The 17,377-nt window shown below is 34.9% G+C and overlaps 10 non-coding genes across 10 annotated transcripts; all 10 read right to left on the reverse strand.

Annotated features, from left to right (window-relative positions):
• Positions 1 to 530: 530 nt before the first annotated feature.
• On the reverse strand, positions 531 to 603 carry TRNAF-GAA (transfer RNA phenylalanine (anticodon GAA)). The gene has a single exon. It is a non-coding gene; the product is annotated as a tRNA-Phe (tRNA).
• A 1,483-nt stretch (positions 604 to 2,086) lies between these two features.
• TRNAF-GAA (transfer RNA phenylalanine (anticodon GAA)) lies at positions 2,087 to 2,159 on the reverse strand. The gene has a single exon. It is a non-coding gene; the product is annotated as a tRNA-Phe (tRNA).
• Positions 2,160 to 2,864: 705 nt separating this feature from the next.
• TRNAF-GAA (transfer RNA phenylalanine (anticodon GAA)) lies at positions 2,865 to 2,937 on the reverse strand. Its single transcript has one exon. It is a non-coding gene; the product is annotated as a tRNA-Phe (tRNA).
• Positions 2,938 to 4,421: 1,484 nt separating this feature from the next.
• TRNAF-GAA (transfer RNA phenylalanine (anticodon GAA)) lies at positions 4,422 to 4,494 on the reverse strand. The gene has a single exon. It is a non-coding gene; the product is annotated as a tRNA-Phe (tRNA).
• A 3,038-nt stretch (positions 4,495 to 7,532) lies between these two features.
• TRNAF-GAA (transfer RNA phenylalanine (anticodon GAA)) lies at positions 7,533 to 7,605 on the reverse strand. The gene has a single exon. It is a non-coding gene; the product is annotated as a tRNA-Phe (tRNA).
• A 1,472-nt stretch (positions 7,606 to 9,077) lies between these two features.
• Positions 9,078 to 9,150, reverse strand: TRNAF-GAA (transfer RNA phenylalanine (anticodon GAA)). Its single transcript has one exon. It is a non-coding gene; the product is annotated as a tRNA-Phe (tRNA).
• Positions 9,151 to 9,855: 705 nt separating this feature from the next.
• On the reverse strand, positions 9,856 to 9,928 carry TRNAF-GAA (transfer RNA phenylalanine (anticodon GAA)). The gene has a single exon. It is a non-coding gene; the product is annotated as a tRNA-Phe (tRNA).
• A 3,623-nt stretch (positions 9,929 to 13,551) lies between these two features.
• TRNAF-GAA (transfer RNA phenylalanine (anticodon GAA)) lies at positions 13,552 to 13,624 on the reverse strand. Its single transcript has one exon. It is a non-coding gene; the product is annotated as a tRNA-Phe (tRNA).
• Positions 13,625 to 15,885: 2,261 nt separating this feature from the next.
• TRNAF-GAA (transfer RNA phenylalanine (anticodon GAA)) lies at positions 15,886 to 15,958 on the reverse strand. Its single transcript has one exon. It is a non-coding gene; the product is annotated as a tRNA-Phe (tRNA).
• A 705-nt stretch (positions 15,959 to 16,663) lies between these two features.
• On the reverse strand, positions 16,664 to 16,736 carry TRNAF-GAA (transfer RNA phenylalanine (anticodon GAA)). The gene has a single exon. It is a non-coding gene; the product is annotated as a tRNA-Phe (tRNA).
• Between the last annotated feature and the right edge of the window lie 641 nt (positions 16,737 to 17,377).

Genomic DNA, 17,377 nt, shown 5'->3' on the forward strand with positions numbered 1-17,377 from the left:
ATTTTAGTTTTATTGTTCAGTGGAAGGCTAGGGCTCATTAATCTTCTCTCCTGTAGTAGAAGAGAGAGAAAGCCCCAGAAATTGAAAGCCAACAACATTTTGGATCTTCAACCTAACTTTCTCCAAACTGAGTCATGCCAGGAAGATTACACAAGGTTATATAACAGTTTTTCCTTTCATCATGACTGCTTCGAATGTAAACATAGCATTTCATAGCAGTTTTTATACTGTATGTTCACCCATCACAAAACCTTTATTTTATAATAGAAGCATTGATGCAAAATGATGAGAAATTTTGTCATTGAGATAATTACAATTGCATAAAGAGTCAAGCCCGGACTACTGAAATCATGGACACTTTTTATCCTGTATTTCTGGACAGTGTTATTAAATGAAATGTTCTGATTATTTGAAAGATGGGGCTGAATATTCTTCTTTGCTAAGAAAAATTGGTGGATGACATTATGGAATTTCATCTTGAAATTACTTCCAGTTTGAGCTTTTCACTTCAAAAAACACCTGTTCAAACATGCCGAAACCCGGGATCAAACCAGGGACCTTTAGATCTTCAGTCTAACGCTCTCCCAGCTGAGCTATTTCGGCCAACTTGGAAGATGAATGTATTCACAATTTCGGATTACTATAATGATTTCAAATGAATAAGCTTTAATTAGCTACAGGTACTTTCTCATTCTAAATTTCATTGGAATTTAAGGTGAGTCCATGAAAATCATGAACACCTTAGTATCTGCTGCTGCATTGCAGGTAAGTATTGTTAATTTTAGTTTTATTGTTCAGTGGAAGGCTAGGGCTCATTAATCTTCTCTCCTGTAGTAGAAGAGAGAGAAAGCCCCAGAAATTGAAAGCCAACAATCCTTTGGATCTTCAACCTAACTTTCTCCAAACTGAGTCATGCCAGGAAGATTACACAAGGTTATATAACAGTTTTTCCTTTCATCATGATTGATTCGAATGTAAACATAGCATTTCATAGCAGTTTTTATACTGTATGTTCACCCATCACAAAACCTTTATTTTATAATAGAAGCATTGATGCAAAATGCTGAGAAATTTTATCATTGAGATAATTACAATTGCATAAAGAGTCAAGCCCGGACTACTGAAATCATGGACACTTTTTAGCCTGTATTTCTGGACAGTGTTATTAAATGAAATGTTCTGATTATTTGAAAGATGGGGCTGAATATTCTTCTTTGCTAAGAAAAATTGGTGGATGACATTATGGAATTTCATCTTGAAATTACTTCCAGTTCGAGATTTTCACTTCAAAAAACACCTGTTCAAACATGCCAAAACCCAGAATTGAACCAGGGACCTTTAGATCTTCAATCTAACACTCTCCCAGCTGAGCTATTTCAGCCAGCTTGGAAGATGAATGTATTCACAATTTCGGATTACTATAATGATTTCAAATGAATAAGCTTTAATTAGCTACAGGTACTTTCACATTCTAAATTTCATTGGAATTTAAGGTGAGTCCATGAAAATCATGAACACCTTAGTATCTGCTGCTGCATTGCAGGTAAGTATTGTTAAATTTAGTTTTATTATTCAGTGGAAGGCTAGGGCTCATTAATCCTCTCTCCTGTAGTAGAAGAGAGAGAAAGCCCAAGAAATTGAAAGCCAACAATCCTTTGGATCTTCAACCTAACTTTCTCCAAACTGAGTCATGCCAGGAAGATTACACAAGGTTATATAACAGTTTTTTCTTTCATCATGATTGCTTCGAATGTAAACATAGCATTTCATAGCAGTTTTTATACTGTATGTTCACCCATCACAAAACCTTTATTTTATAATAGAAGCATTGATGCAAAATGCTGAGAAATTTTATCATTGAGATAATTACAATTGCATAAAGAGTCAAGCCCGGACTACTGAAATCATGGACACTTTTTATCCTGTATTTCTGGACAGTGTTATTAAATGAAATGTTCTGATTATTTGAAAGATGGGGCTGAATATTCTTCTTTGCTAAGAAAAATTGGTGGATGACATTATGGAATTTCATCTTGAAATTACTTCCAGTTCGAGCTTTTCACTTCAAAAAACACCTGTTCAAACATGCCGAAACCCGGGATCGAACCAGGGACCTTTAGATCTTCAGTCTAACGCTCTCCCAGCTGAGCTATTTCGGCCAGCTTGGAAGATGAATGTATTCACAATTTCGGATTACTATAATGATTTCAAATGAATAAGCTTTAATTAACTACAGGTACTTTCTCATTCTAAATTTCATTGGAATTTAAGGTGAGTCCATGAAAATCATGAACACCTTGGTATCTGCTGCTGCATTGCAGGTAAGTATTGTTAATTTTAGTTTTATTGTTCAGTGGAAGGCTAGGGCTCATTAATCTTCTCTCCTGTAGTAGAAGAGAGAGAAAGCCCCAGAAATTGAAAGCCAACAACATTTTGGATCTTCAACCTAACTTTCTCCAAACTGAGTCATGCCAGGAAGATTACACAAGGTTATATAACAGTTTTTCCTTTCATCATGACTGCTTCGAATGTAAACATAGCATTTCATAGCAGTTTTTATACTGTATGTTCACCCATCACAAAACCTTTATTTTATAATAGAAGCATTGATGCAAAATGATGAGAAATTTTATCATTGAGATAATTACAATTGCATAAAGAGTCAAGCCCGGACTACTGAAATCATGGACACTTTTTATCCTGTATTTCTGGACAGTGTTATTAAATGAAATGTTCTGATTATTTGAAAGATGGGGCTGAATATTCTTCTTTGCTAAGAAAAATTGGTGGATGACATTATGGAATTTCATCTTGAAATTACTTCCAGTTTGAGCTTTTCACTTCAAAAAACACCTGTTCAAACATGCCGAAACCCGGGATCAAACCAGGGACCTTTAGATCTTCAGTCTAACGCTCTCCCAGCTGAGCTATTTCGGCCAACTTGGAAGATGAATGTATTTCCAATTTCGGATTACTATAATGATTTCAAATGAATAAGCTTTAATTAGCTACAGGTACTTTCTCATTCTAAATTTCATTGGAATTTAAGGTGAGTCCATGAAAATCATGAACACCTTAGTATCTGCTGCTGCATTGCAGGTAAGTATTGTTAATTTTAGTTTTATTGTTCAGTGGAAGGCTAGGGCTCATTAATCTTCTCTCCTGTAGTAGAAGAGAGAGAAAGCCCCAGAAATTGAAAGCCAACAATCCTTTGGATCTTCAACCTAACTTTCTCCAAACTGAGTCATGCCAGGAAGATTACAAAAGGTTATATAACAGTTTTTCCTTTCATCATGATTGATTCGAATGTAAACATAGCATTTAATAGCAGTTTTTATACTGTATGTTCACCCATCACAAAACCTTTATTTTATAATAGAAGCATTGATGCAAAATGATGAGAAATTTTATCATTGAGATAATTACAATTGCATAAAGAGTCAAGCCCGGACTACTGAAATCATGGACACTTTTTATCCTGTATTTCTGGACAGTGTTATTAAATGAAATGTTCTGATTATTTGAAAGATGGGGCTGAATATTCTTCTTTGCTAAGAAAAATTGGTGGATGACATTATGGAATTTCATCTTGAAATTACTTCCAGTTCGAGCTTTTCACTTCAAAAAACACCTGTTCAAACATGCTGAAACCCGGGATCAAACCAGGGACCTTTAGATCTTCAGTTTAACGCTCTCCCAGCTGAGCTATTTCGGCCATCTTGGAAGATGAATGTATTCACAATTTCGGATTATGATAATGATTTCAAATGAATAAGCTTTAATTAGCTACAGGTACTTTCTCATTCTAAATTTCATTGGAATTTAAGGTGAGTCCATGAAAAGCATGAACACCTTAGTATCTGCTGCTGCATTGCAGGTAAGTATTGTTAATTTTAGTTTTATTGTTCAGTGGAAGGCTAGGGCTCATTAATCTTCTCTCCTGTAGTAGAAGAGAGAGAAAGCCCCAGAAATTGAAAGCCAACAATCCTTTGGATCTTCAACTTAACTTTCTATAAACTGAGTCATGCCAGGAAGATTACACAAGGTTATATAACAGTTTTTCTTTTTCTCATGATTGCTTCGAATGTAAACATAGCATTTCATAGCAGTTTTTATACTGTATGTTCACCCATCACAAAACCTTTATTTTATAATAGAAGCATTGATGCAAAATGCTGAGAAATTTTATCATTGAGATAATTACAATTGCATAAAGAGTCAAGCCCGGACTACTGAAATCATGGACATTTTTTTCTCCTGTATTTCTGGACAGTGTTATTAAATAAAATGTTCTGATTATTTGAAAGATGGGGCTGAATATTCTTCTTTGCTAAGAAAAATTGGTGGATGACATTATGGAATTTCATCTTGAAATTACTTCCAGTTCGAGCTTTTCACTTCAAAAAACACCTGTTCAAACATGCCGAAACCCGGGATCGAACCAGGGACCTTTAGATCTTCAGTCTAATGCTCTCCCAGCTGAGCTATTTCGGCCAGCTTGGAAGATGAATGTATTCACAATTTCGGATTACTATAATGATTTCAAATGAATAAGCTTTAATTAGCTACAGGTACTTTCTCATTCTAAATTTCATTAAAATTTAAGGTGAGTCCATGAAAATCATGAACACCTTAGTATCTGCTGCTGCATTGCAGGTAAGTATTGTTAATTTTAGTTTTATTGTTCAGTGGAAGGCTAGGGCTCATTAATCTTCTCTCCTGTAGTAGAAGAGAGAGAAAGCCCCAGAATATGAAAGCCAACAATCCTTTGGATCTTCAACCTAACTTTCTCCAAACTTAGTCATGCCAGGAAGATTACACAAGGTTATATAACAGTTTTTCCTTTCATTATGATTGCTTCGAATGTAAACATAGCATTTCATAGCAGTTTTTATACTGTATGTTCACCCATCACAAAACCTTTATTTTATAATAGAAGCATTGATGCAAAATGCTGAGAAATTTTATCATTGAGATAATTACAATTGCATAAAGAGTCAAGCCCGGACTACTGAAATCATGGACACTTTTTATCGTGTATTTCTGGACAGTGTTATTAAATAAAATGTTCTGATTATTTGAAAGATGGGGCTGAATATTCTTCTTTGCTAAGAAAAATTGGTGGATGACATTATGGAATTTCATCTTGAAATTACTTCCAGTTCGAGCTTTTCACTTCAAAAAACAACTGTTAAAACATGCCGAAACCCGTGATCGAACCAGGGACCTTTAGATCTTCAGTCTAACGCTCTCCCAGCTGAGCTATTTCGGCCAGCTTGGAAGATGAATGTATTCACAATTTCGGATTACTATAATGATTTGAAATGAATAAGCTTTAATTAGCTACAGGTACTTTCTCATTCTAAATTTCATTGGAATTTAAGGTGAGTCCATGAAAATCATGAACACCTTAGTATCTGCTGCTGCATTGCAGGTAAGTATTGTTAATTTTAGTTTTATTGTTCAGTGGAAGGCTAGGGCTCATTAATCTTCTCTCCTGTAGTAGAAGAGAGAGAAAGCCCCAGAAATTGAAAGCCAACAATCCTTTGGATCTTCAACCTAACTTTCTCCAAACTGAGTCATGCCAGGAAGATTACACAAGGTTATATAACAGTTTTTCTTTTTCTCATGATTGCTTCGAATGTAAACATAGCATTTCATAGCAGTTTTCATACTGTATGTTCACCCATCACAAAACCTTTATTTTATAATAGAAGCATTGATGCAAAATGCTGAGAAATTTTATCATTGAGATAATTACAATTGCATAAAGAGTCAAGCCCGGACTACTGAAATCATGGACACTTTTTATCGTGTATTTCTGGACAGTGTTATTAAATGAAATGTTCTGATTATTTGAAAGATGGGGCTGAATATTCTTCTTTGCTAAGAAAAATTGGTGGATGACATTATGGAATTTCATCTTGAAATTACTTCCAGTTCGAGCTTTTCACTTCAAAAAACACCTGTTCAAACATGCCGAAACCCGGGATCGAACCAGGGACCTTTAGATCTTCAGTCTAACACTCTCCCAGCTGAGCTATTTCAGCCAGCTTGGAAGATGAATGTATTCACAATTTCGGATTACTATAATGATTTCAAATGAATAAGCTTTAATTAGCTACAGGTACTTTCTCATTCTAAATTTCATTGGAATTTAAGGTGAGTCCATGAAAATCATGAACACCTTAGTATCTGCTGTTGCATTGCAGGTAAGTATTGTTAATTTTAGTTTTATTGTTCAGTGGAAGGCTAGGGCTCATTAATCTTCTCTCCTGTAGTAGAAGAGAGAGAAAGCCCCAGAATATGAAAGCCAACAATCCTTTGGATCTTCAACCTAACTTTCTCCAAACTTAGTCATGCCAGGAAGATTACACAAGGTTATATAACAGTTTTTCCTTTCATCATGATTGCTTTGAATGTAAACATAGCATTTCATAGCAGTTGTTATACTATATGTTCACCCATCAAAAAACCTTTTTTTTATAATAGAAGCATTGATGCAAAATGCTGAGAAATTTTATCATTGAGATAATTACAATTGCATAAAGAGTCAAGCCCGGACTACTGAAATCATGGACACTTTTTATCCTGTATTTCTGGACAGTGTTATTAAATGAAATGTTCTGATTATTTGAAAGATGGGGCTGAATATTCTTCTTTGCTAAGAAAAATTGGTGAATGACATTATGGAATTTCATCTTGAAATTACTTCCAGTTTAAGCTTTTCACTTAAAAAAACACCTGTTCAAACATGCCAAAACCCAGGATTGAACCAGGGACCTTTATATCTTTAGTCTAATGCTCTCCCAGCTGAGCTATTTCATCCAGCTTGGAAAATGAATGTATTCACAATTTCGGATTACTATAATGATTTCAAATGAATAAGCTTTAATTAGCTACAGGTACTTTCTCATTCTAAATTTCATTGGAATTTAAGGTGAGTCCATGAAAATCATGAACACCTTAGTATCTGCTGTTGCATTGCAGGTAAGTATTGTTAATTTTAGTTTTATTGTTCAGTGGAAGGCTAGGGCTCATTAATCTTCTCTCCTGTAGTAGAAGAGAGAGAAAGCCCCAGAAATTGAAAGCCAACAATCCTTTGGATCTTCAACCTAACTTTCTCCAAACTGAGTCATGCCAGGAAGATTACACAAGGTTATATAACAGTTTTTCCTTTCATCATGATTGCTTCGAATGTAAACATAGCATTTCATAGCAGTTTTTATACTGTATGTTCACCCATCACAAAACCTTTATTTTATAATAGAAGCATTGATGCAAAATGATGAGAAATTTTATCATTGAGATAATTACAATTGCATAAACAGTCAAGCCCGGACTACTGAAATCATGGACACTTTTTTCCTGTATTTCTGGACAGTGTTATTAAATGAAATGTTCTGATTATTTGAAAGATGGGGCTGAATATTCTTCTTTGCTAAGAAAAATTGGTGGATGACATTATGGAATTTCATCTTGAAATTACTTCCAGTTTGAGCTTTTCACTTCAAAAAACACCTGTTCAAACATGCCGAAACCCGGGATCAAACCAGGGACCTTTAGATCTTCAGTCTAACGCTCTCCCAGCTGAGCTATTTCGGCCAACTTGGAAGATGAATGTGTTTCCAATTTCGGATTACTATAATGATTTCAAATGAATATGCTTTAATTAGCTACAGGTACTTTCTCATTCTAAATTTCATTGGAATTTAAGGTGAGTCCATGAAAATCATGAACACCTTAGTATCTGCTGCTGCATTGCAGGTAAGTATTGTTAATTTTAGTTTTATTGTTCAGTGGAAGGCTAGGGCTCATTAATCTTCTCTCCTGTAGTAGAAGAGAGAGAAAGCCCCAGAAATTGAAAGCCAACAATCCTTTGGATCTTCAACCTAACTTTCTCCAAACTGAGTCATGCCAGGAAGATTACACAAGGTTATATAACAGTTTTTCCTTTCATCATGATTGCTTCGAATGTAAACATAGCATTTCATAGCAGTTTTTATACTGTATGTTCACCCATCACAAAACCTTTATTTTATAATAGAAGCATTGATGCAAAATGCTGAGAAATTTTATCATTGAGATAATTACAATTGCATAAAGAGTCAAGCCCGGACTACTGAAATCATGGACACTTTTTATCCTGTATTTCTGGACAGTGTTATTAAATGAAATGTTCTGATTATTTGAAAGATGGGGCTGAATATTCTTCTTTGCTAAGAAAAATTGGTGGATGACATTATGGAATTTCATCTTGAAATTACTTCCAGTTCGAGCTTTTCACTTCAAAAAACACCTGTTCAAACATGCTGAAACCCGGGATCTTTAGATCTTCAGTCTAAGGCTCTCCCAGCTGAGCTATTTTGGCCAGCTTGGAAGATGAATGTATTCACAATTTCGGATTACTATAATCAATTTCAAATGAATAAGCTTTAATTAGCTACAGGTACTTTCTCATTCTAAATTTCATTGGAATTTAAGGTGAGTCCATGAAAATCATGAACACCTTAGTATCTGCTGCTGCATTGCAGGTAAGTATTGTTAATTTTAGTTTTATTGTTCAGTGGAAGGCTAGGGCTCATTAATCTTCTCTCCTGTAGTAGAAGAGAGAGAAAGCCCCAGAAATTGAAAGCCAACAACATTTGGGATCTTCAACCTAACTTTCTCCAAACTGAGTCATGCCAGGAAGATTACACAAGGTTATATATCAGTTTTTCCTTTCATCATGATTGCTTCGAATGTAAACAAAGCATTTCATAGCAGTTTTTATACTGTATGTTCACCCATCACAAAACCTTTATTTTATAATAGAAGCATTGATGCAAAATGGTGAGAATTTTTATCATTGAGATAATTACAATTGCATAAAGAGTCAAGCCCGGACTATTGAAATCATGGACACTTTTTATCCTGTATTTTTGGACAGTGTTATTAAATGAAATGTTCTGATTATTTGAAAGATGGGGCTGAATATTCTTCTTTGCTAAGAAAAATTGGTGAATGACATTATGGAATTTCATCTTGAAATTACTTCCAGTTCGAGCTTTTCACTTCAAAAAACACCTGTTCAAACATGCCGAAACCCGGGATCGAACCAGGGACCTTTAGATCTTCAGTCTAACGCTCTCCCAGCTGAGCTATTTCGGCCAGCTTGGAAGATGAATGTATTCACAATTTCGGATTACTATAATGATTTCAAATGAATAAGCTTTAATTAGCTACAGGTACTTTCTCATTCTAAATTTCATTAAAATTTAAGGTGAGTCCATGAAAATCATGAACACCTTAGTATCTGCTGCTGCATTGCAGGTAAGTATTGTTAATTTTAGTTTTATTGTTCAGTGGAAGGCTAGGGCTCATTAATCTTCTCTCCTGTAGTAGAAGAGAGAGAAAGCCCCAGAATATGAAAGCCAACAATCCTTTGGATCTTTTACCTAACTTTCTCCAAACTTAGTCATGCCAGGAAGATTACACAAGGTTATATAACAGTTTTTCCTTTCATTATGATTGCTTCGAATGTAAACATAGCATTTCATAGCAGTTTTTATACTGTATGTTCACCCATCACAAAACCTTTATTTTATAATAGAAGCATTGATGCAAAATGCTGAGAAATTTTATCATTGAGATAATTACAATTGCATAAAGAGTCAAGCCCGGACTACTGAAATCATGGACACTTTTTATCGTGTATTTCTGGACAGTGTTATTAAATGAAATGTTCTGATTATTTGAAAGATGGGGCTGAATATTCTTCTTTGCTAAGAAAAATTGGTGGATGATATTATGGAATTTCATCTTGAAATTACTTCCAGTTCGAGCTTTTCACTTCAAAAAACACCTGTTCAAACATGCCGAAACCCGGGATCGAACCAGGGACCTTTAGATCTTCAGTCTAACGCTCTCCCAGCTGAGCTATTTCGGCCAGCTTGGAAGATGAATGTATTCACAATTTCGGATTACTATAATGATTTCAAATGAATAAGCTTTAATTAGCTACAGGTACTTTCTCATTCTAAATTTCATTGGAATTTAAGGTGAGTCCATGAAAATCATGAACATCTTAGTATCTGCTGCTGCATTGCAGGTAAGTATTGTTAATTTTAGTTTTATTGTTCAGTGGAAGGCTAGGGCTCATTAATCTTCTCTCCTGTAGTAGAAGAGAGAGAAAGCCCCAGAAATTGAAAGCCAACAATCCTTTGGATCTTCAACCTAACTTTCTATAAACTGAGTCATGCCAGGAAGATTACACAAGGTTATATAACAGTTATTCTTTTTCTCATGATTGCTTCGAATGTAAACATAGCATTTCATAGCAGTTTTTATACTGTATGTTCACCCATCACAAAACCTTTATTTTATAATAGAAGCATTGATGCAAAATGCTGAGAAATTTTATCATTGAGATAATTACAATTGCATAAAGAGTCAAGCCCGGACTACTGAAATCATGGACACTTTTTATCGTGTATTTCTGGACAGTGTTATTAAATGAAATGTTCTGATTATTTGAAAGATGGGGCTGAATATTCTTCTTTGCTAAGAAAAATTGGTGGATGACATTATGGAATTTCATCTTGAAATTACTTCCAGTTCGAGCTTTTCACTTCAAAAAACACCTGTTAAAACATGCCGAAACCCGTGATCGAACCAGGGACCTTTAGATCTTCAGTCTAACGCTCTCCCAGCTGAGCTATTTCGGCCAGCTTGGAAGATGAATGTATTCACAATTTCGGATTACTATAATGATTTCAAATGAATAAGCTTTAATTAGCTACAGCTACTTTCTCATTCTAAATTTCATTGGAATTTAAGGTGAGTCCATGAAAATCATGAACACCTTAGTATCTGCTGCTGCATTGCAGGTAAGTATTGTTAATTTTAGTTTTATTGTTCAGTGGAAGGCTAGGGCTCATTAATCTTCTCTCCTGTAGTAGAAGAGAGAGAAAGCCCCAGAAATTGAAAGTCAACAATTCTTTGGATCTTCAACCTAACTTTGTCCAAACTGAGTCATGCCAGGAAGATTACAAAAGGTTATATAACAGTTTTTCCTTTCATCATGATTGCTTTGAATGTAAACATAGCATTTCATAGCAGTTTTTATACTGTATGTTCACCCATCACAAAACCTTTATTTTATAATAGAAGCATTGATGCAAAATGCTGAGAAATTTTATCATTGAGATAATTACAATTGCATAAAGAGTCAAGCCCGGACTACTGAAATCATGGACACTTTTTATCCTGTATTTTTGGACAGTGTTATTAAATGAAATATTCTGATTATTTGAAAGATGGGGCTGAATATTCTTCTTTGCTAAGAAAAATTGGTGGATGACATTATGGAATTTCATCTTGAAATTACTTCCAGTTCGGGCTTTTCACTTCAAAAAACACCTGTTCAAACATGCTGAAACCCGGGATCGAACCAGGGACCTTTAGATCTTCAGTCTAACGCTCTCCCAGCTGAGCTATTTCGGCCAGCTTGGAAGATGAATGTATTCACAATTTCGGATTACTATAATGATTTGAAATGAATAAGCTTTAATTAGCTACAGGTACTTTCTCATTCTAAATTTCATTGGAATTTAAGGTGAGTCCATGAAAATCATGAACACCTTAGTATCTGCTGCTGCATTGCAGGTAAGTATTGTTAATTTTAGTTTTATTGTTCAGTGGAAGGCTAGGGCTCATTAATCTTCTCTCCTGTAGTAGAAGAGAGAGAAAGCCCCAGAAATTGAAAGCCAACAATCCTTTGGATCTTCAACCTAACTTTCTCCAAACTGAGTCATGCCAGGAAGATTACACAAGGTTATATAACAGTTTTTCTTTTTCTCATGATTGCTTCGAATGTAAACATAGCATTTCATAGCAGTTTTCATACTGTATGTTCACCCATCACAAAACCTTTATTTTATAATAGAAGCATTGATGCAAAATGCTGAGAAATTTTATCATTGAGATAATTACAATTGCATAAAGAGTCAAGCCCGGACTACTGAAATCATGGTCACTTTTTATCCTGTATTTTTGGACAGTGTTATTAAATGAAATATTCTGATTATTTGAAAGATGGGGCTGAATATTCTTCTTTGCTAAGAAAAATTGGTGGATGACATTATGGAATTTCATCTTGAAATTACTTCCAGTTCGAGCTTTTCACTTCAAAAAACACCTGTTCAAACATGCTGAAACCCGGGATCGAACCAGGGACCTTTAGATCTTCAGTCTAACGCTCTCCCAGCTGAGCTATTTCGGCCAGCTTGGAAGATGAATGTATTCACAATTTCGGATTACTATAATGATTTCAAATGAATAAGCTTTAATTAGCTACAGGTACTTTCTCATTCTAAATTTCATTGGAATTTAAGGTGAGTCCATGAAAATCATGAACACCTTAGTATCTGCTGCTGCATTGCAGGTAAGTATTGTTAATTTTAGTTTTATTGTTCAGTGGAAGGCTAGGGCTCATTAATCTTCTCTCCTGTAGTAGAAGAGAGAGAAAGCCCCAGAATATGCAAAATGATGAGAAATTTTATCATTGAGATAATTACAATTGCATAAAGAGACAAGCCCGGACTACTGAAATCATGGACACTTTTTATCCTGTATTTTTGGACAGTGTTATTAAATGAAATATTCTGATTATTTGAAAGATGGGGCTGAATATTCTTCTTTGCTAAGAAAAATTGGTGGATGACATTATGGAATTTCATCTTGAAATTACTTCCAGTTCGAGCTTTTCACTTCAAAAAACACCTGTTCAAACATGCTGAAACCCGGGATCGAACCAGGGACCTTTAGATCTTCAGTCTAACGCTCTCCCAGTTGAGCTATTTCGGCCAGCTTGGAAGATGAATGTATTCACAATTTCGGATTACTATAATGATTTCAAATGAATAAGCTTTAATTAGCTACAGGTACTTTCTCATTCTAAATTTCATTGGAATTTAAGGTGAGTCCATGAAAATCATGAACACCTTAGTATCTGCTGCTGCATTGCAGGTAAGTATTGTTAATTTTAGTTTTATTGTTCAGTGGAAGGCTAGGGCTCATTAAACTTCTCTCCTGTAGTAGAAGAGAGAGAAAGCCCCAGAAATTGAAAGCCAACAATCCTTTGGATCTTCAACCTAACTTTCTCCAAACTGAGTCATGCCAGGAAGATTACACAAGGTTGTATAACAGTTTTTCTTTTTCTCATGATTGCTTCGAATGTAAACATAGCATTTCATAGCAGTTTTTATACTGTATGTTCACCCATCACAAAACCTTTATTTTATAATAGAAGCATTGATGCAAAATGCTGAGAAATTTTATCATTGAGATAATTACAATTGCATAAAGAGTCAAGCCCGGACTACTGAAATCATGGACATTTTTTATCCTGTATTTCTGGACAGTGTTATTAAATAAAATGTTCTGATTATTTGAAAGATGGGGCTGAATATTCTTCTTTGCTAAGAAAAATTGGTGGATGACATTATGGAATTTTATCTTGAAATTACTTCCAGTTCGAGCTTTTCAATTCAAAAAACACCTGTTCAAACATGCCGAAACCCGGGATCGAACCAGGGACCTTTAGATCTTCAGTCTAACACTCTCCCAGCTGAGCTATTTCGGCCAGCTTGGAAGATGAATGTATTCACAATTTTGGATTACTATAATGATTTCAAATGAATAAGCTTTAATTAGCTACAGGTACTTTCTCATTCTAAATTTCATTGGAATTTAAGGTGAGTCCATGAAAATCATGAACACCTTAGTATCTGCTGCTGCATTGCAGGTAAGTATTGTTAATATTAGTTTTATTGTTCAGTGGAAGGCTAGGGCTCATTAATCTTCTCTCCTGTAGTAGAAGAGAGAGAAAGCCCCAGAATATGAAAGCCAACAATCCTTTGGATCTTCAACCTAACTTTCTCCAAACTTAGTCATGCCAGGAAGATTACACAAGGTTATATAACAGTTTTTCCTTTCATTATGATTGCTTCGAATGTAAACATAGCATTTCATAGCAGTTTTTATACTGTATGTTCACCCATCACAAAACCTTTATTTTATAATAGAAGCATTGATGCAAAATGCTGAGAAATTTTATCATTGAGATAATTACAATTGCATAAAGAGTCAAGCCTGGACTACTGAAATCATGGACACTTTTTATCGTGTATTTCTGGACAGTGTTATTAAATGAAATGTTCTGATTATTTGAAAGATGGGGCTGAATATTCTTCTTTGCTAAGAAAAATTGGTGGATGACATTATGGAATTTCATCTTGAAATTACTTCCAGTTCGAGCTTTTCACTTCAAAAAACACCTGTTCAAACATGCCGAAACCTGGGATCGAACAAGGGACCTTTAGATCTTCAGTCTAACACTCTTCCAGCTGAGCTATTTCAGCCAGCTTGGAAGATGAATGTATTCACAATTTCGGATTACTATAATGATTTCAAATGAATAAGCTTTAATTAGCTACAGGTACTTTCACATTCTAAATTTCATTGGAATTTAAGGTGAGTCCATGAAAATCATGAACACCTTAGTATCTGCTGCTGCATTGCAGGTAAGTATTGTTAAATTTAGTTTTATTATTCAGTGGAAGGCTAGGGCTCATTAATCCTCTCTCCTGTAGTAGAAGAGAGAGAAAGCCCAAGAAATTGAAAGCCAACAATCCTTTGGATCTTCAACCTAACTTTCTCCAAACTGAGTCATGCCAGGAAGATTACACAAGGTTATATAACAGTTTTTTCTTTCATCATGATTGCTTCGAATGTAAACATAGCATTTCATAGCAGTTTTTATACTGTATGTTCACCCATCACAAAACCTTTATTTTATAATAGAAGCATTGATGCAAAATGCTGAGAAATTTTATCATTGAGATAATTACAATTGCATAAAGAGTCAAGCCCGGACTACTGAAATCATGGACACTTTTTATCGTGTATTTCTGGACAGTGTTATTAAATGAAATGTTCTGATTATTTGAAAGATGGGGCTGAATATTCTTCTTTGCTAAGAAAAATTGGTGGATGACATTATGGAATTTCATCTTGAAATTACTTCCAGTTCGAGCTTTTCACTTCAAAAAACACCTGTTCAAACATGCCGAAACCCGGGATCGAACAAGGGACCTTTAGATCTTCAGTCTAACACTCTTCCAGCTGAGCTATTTCAGCCAGCTTGGAAGATGAATGTATTCACAATTTCGGATTACTATAATGATTTCAAATGAATAAGCTTTAATTAGCTACAGGTACTTTCTCATTCTAAATTTCATTGGAATTTAAGGTGAGTCCATGAAAATCATGAACACCTTAGTATCTGCTGCTGCATTGCAGGTAAGTATTGTTAAATTTAGTTTTATTATTCAGTGGAAGGCTAGGGCTCATTAATCCTCTCTCCTGTAGTAGAAGAGAGAGAAAGCCCAAGAAATTGAAAGCCAACAATCCTTTGGATCTTCAACCTAACTTTCTCCAAACTGAGTCATGCCAGGAAGATTACACAAGGTTATATAACAGTTTTTTCTTTCATCATGATTGATTCGAATGTAAACATAGCATTTCATAACAGTTTTTATACTATATGTTCACCCATCACAAAACCTTTATTTTATAATAGAAGCATTGATGCAAAATGCTGAGAAATTTTATCATTGAGATAATTACAATTGCATAAAGAGTCAAGCCCGGACTACTGAAATCATGGACACTTTTTATCCTGTATTTCTGGACAGTGTTATTAAATGAAATGTTCTGATTATTTGAAAGATGGGGCTGAATATTCTTCTTTGCTAAGAAAAATTGGTGGATGACATTATGGAATTTCATCTTGAAATTACTTCCAGTTCGAGCTTTTCACTTCAAAAAACACCTGTTCAAACATGCCGAAACCCGGGATCGAACCAGGGACCTTTAGATCTTCAGTCTAACGCTCTCCCAGCTGAGCTATTTCGGCCAGCTTGGAAGATGAATGTATTCACAATTTCGGATTACTATAATGATTTCAAATGAATAAGCTTTAATTAGCTACAGGTACTTTCTCATTCTAAATTTCATTGGAATTTAAGGTGAGTCCATGAAAATCATGAACACCTTAGTATCTGCTGCTGCATTGCAGGTAAGTATTGTTAATTTTAGTTTTATTGTTCAGTGGAAGGCTAGGGCTCATTAATCTTCTCTCCTGTAGTAGAAGAGAGAGAAAGCCCCAGAAATTGAAAGCCAACAACATTTTGGATCTTCAACCTAACTTTCTCCAAACTGAGTCATGCCAGGAAGATTACACAAGGTTATATAACAGTTTTTCCTTTCATCATGACTGCTTCGAATGTAAACATAGCATTTCATAGCAGTTTTTATACTGTATGTTCACCCATCACAAAACCTTTATTTTATAATAGAAGCATTGATGCAAAATGCTGAGAATTTTTATCATTGAGATAATTACAATTGCATAAAGAGTCAAGCCCGGACTATTGAAATCATGGACACTTTTTATCCTGTATTTTTGGACAGTGTTATTAAATGAAATGTTCTGATTATTTGAAAGATGGGGCTGAATATTCTTCTTTGCTAAGAAAAATTGGTGAATGACATTATGGAATTTCATCTTGAAATTACTTCCAGTTCGAGCTTTTCACTTCAAAAAACACCTGTTCAAACATGCCGAAACCCGGGATCGAACCAGGGACCTTTAGATCTTCAGTCTAACGCTCTCCCAGCTGAGCTATTTCGGCCATCTTGGAAGATGAATGTATACACAATTTCGGATTACTATAATGATTTCAAATGAATAAGCTTTAATTAGCTACAGGTACTTTCTCATTCTAAATTTCATTGGAATTTAAGGTGAGTCCATGAAAATCATGAACACCTTAGTATCTGCTGCTGCATTGCAGGTAAGTATTGTTAATTTTAGTTTTATTGTTCAGTGGAAGGCTAGGGCTCATTAATCTTCTCTCCTGTAGTAGAAGAGAGAGAAAGCCCCAGAAATTGAAAGCCAACAATCCTTTGGATCTTCAACCTAACTTTCTCCAAACTGAGTCATGCCAGGAAGATTACACAAGGTTGTATAACAGTTTTTCTTTTTCTCATGATTGCTTCGAATGTAAACATAGCATTTCATAGCAGTTTTTATACTGTATGTTCACCCATCACAAAACCTTTATTTTATAATAGAAGCATTGATGCAAAATGCTGAGAAATTTTATCATTGAGATAATTACAATTGCATAAAGAGTCAAGCCCGGACTACTGAAATCATGGACATTTTTTATCCTGTATTTCTGGACAGTGTTATTAAATAAAATGTTCTGATTATTTGAAAGATGGGGCTGAATATTCTTCTTTGCTAAGAAAAATTGGTGGATGACATTAT

Source organism: Mixophyes fleayi, chromosome 3, assembly GCF_038048845.1.
Source record: "Mixophyes fleayi isolate aMixFle1 chromosome 3, aMixFle1.hap1, whole genome shotgun sequence".
NCBI lineage: Eukaryota > Metazoa > Chordata > Amphibia > Anura > Limnodynastidae > Mixophyes > Mixophyes fleayi.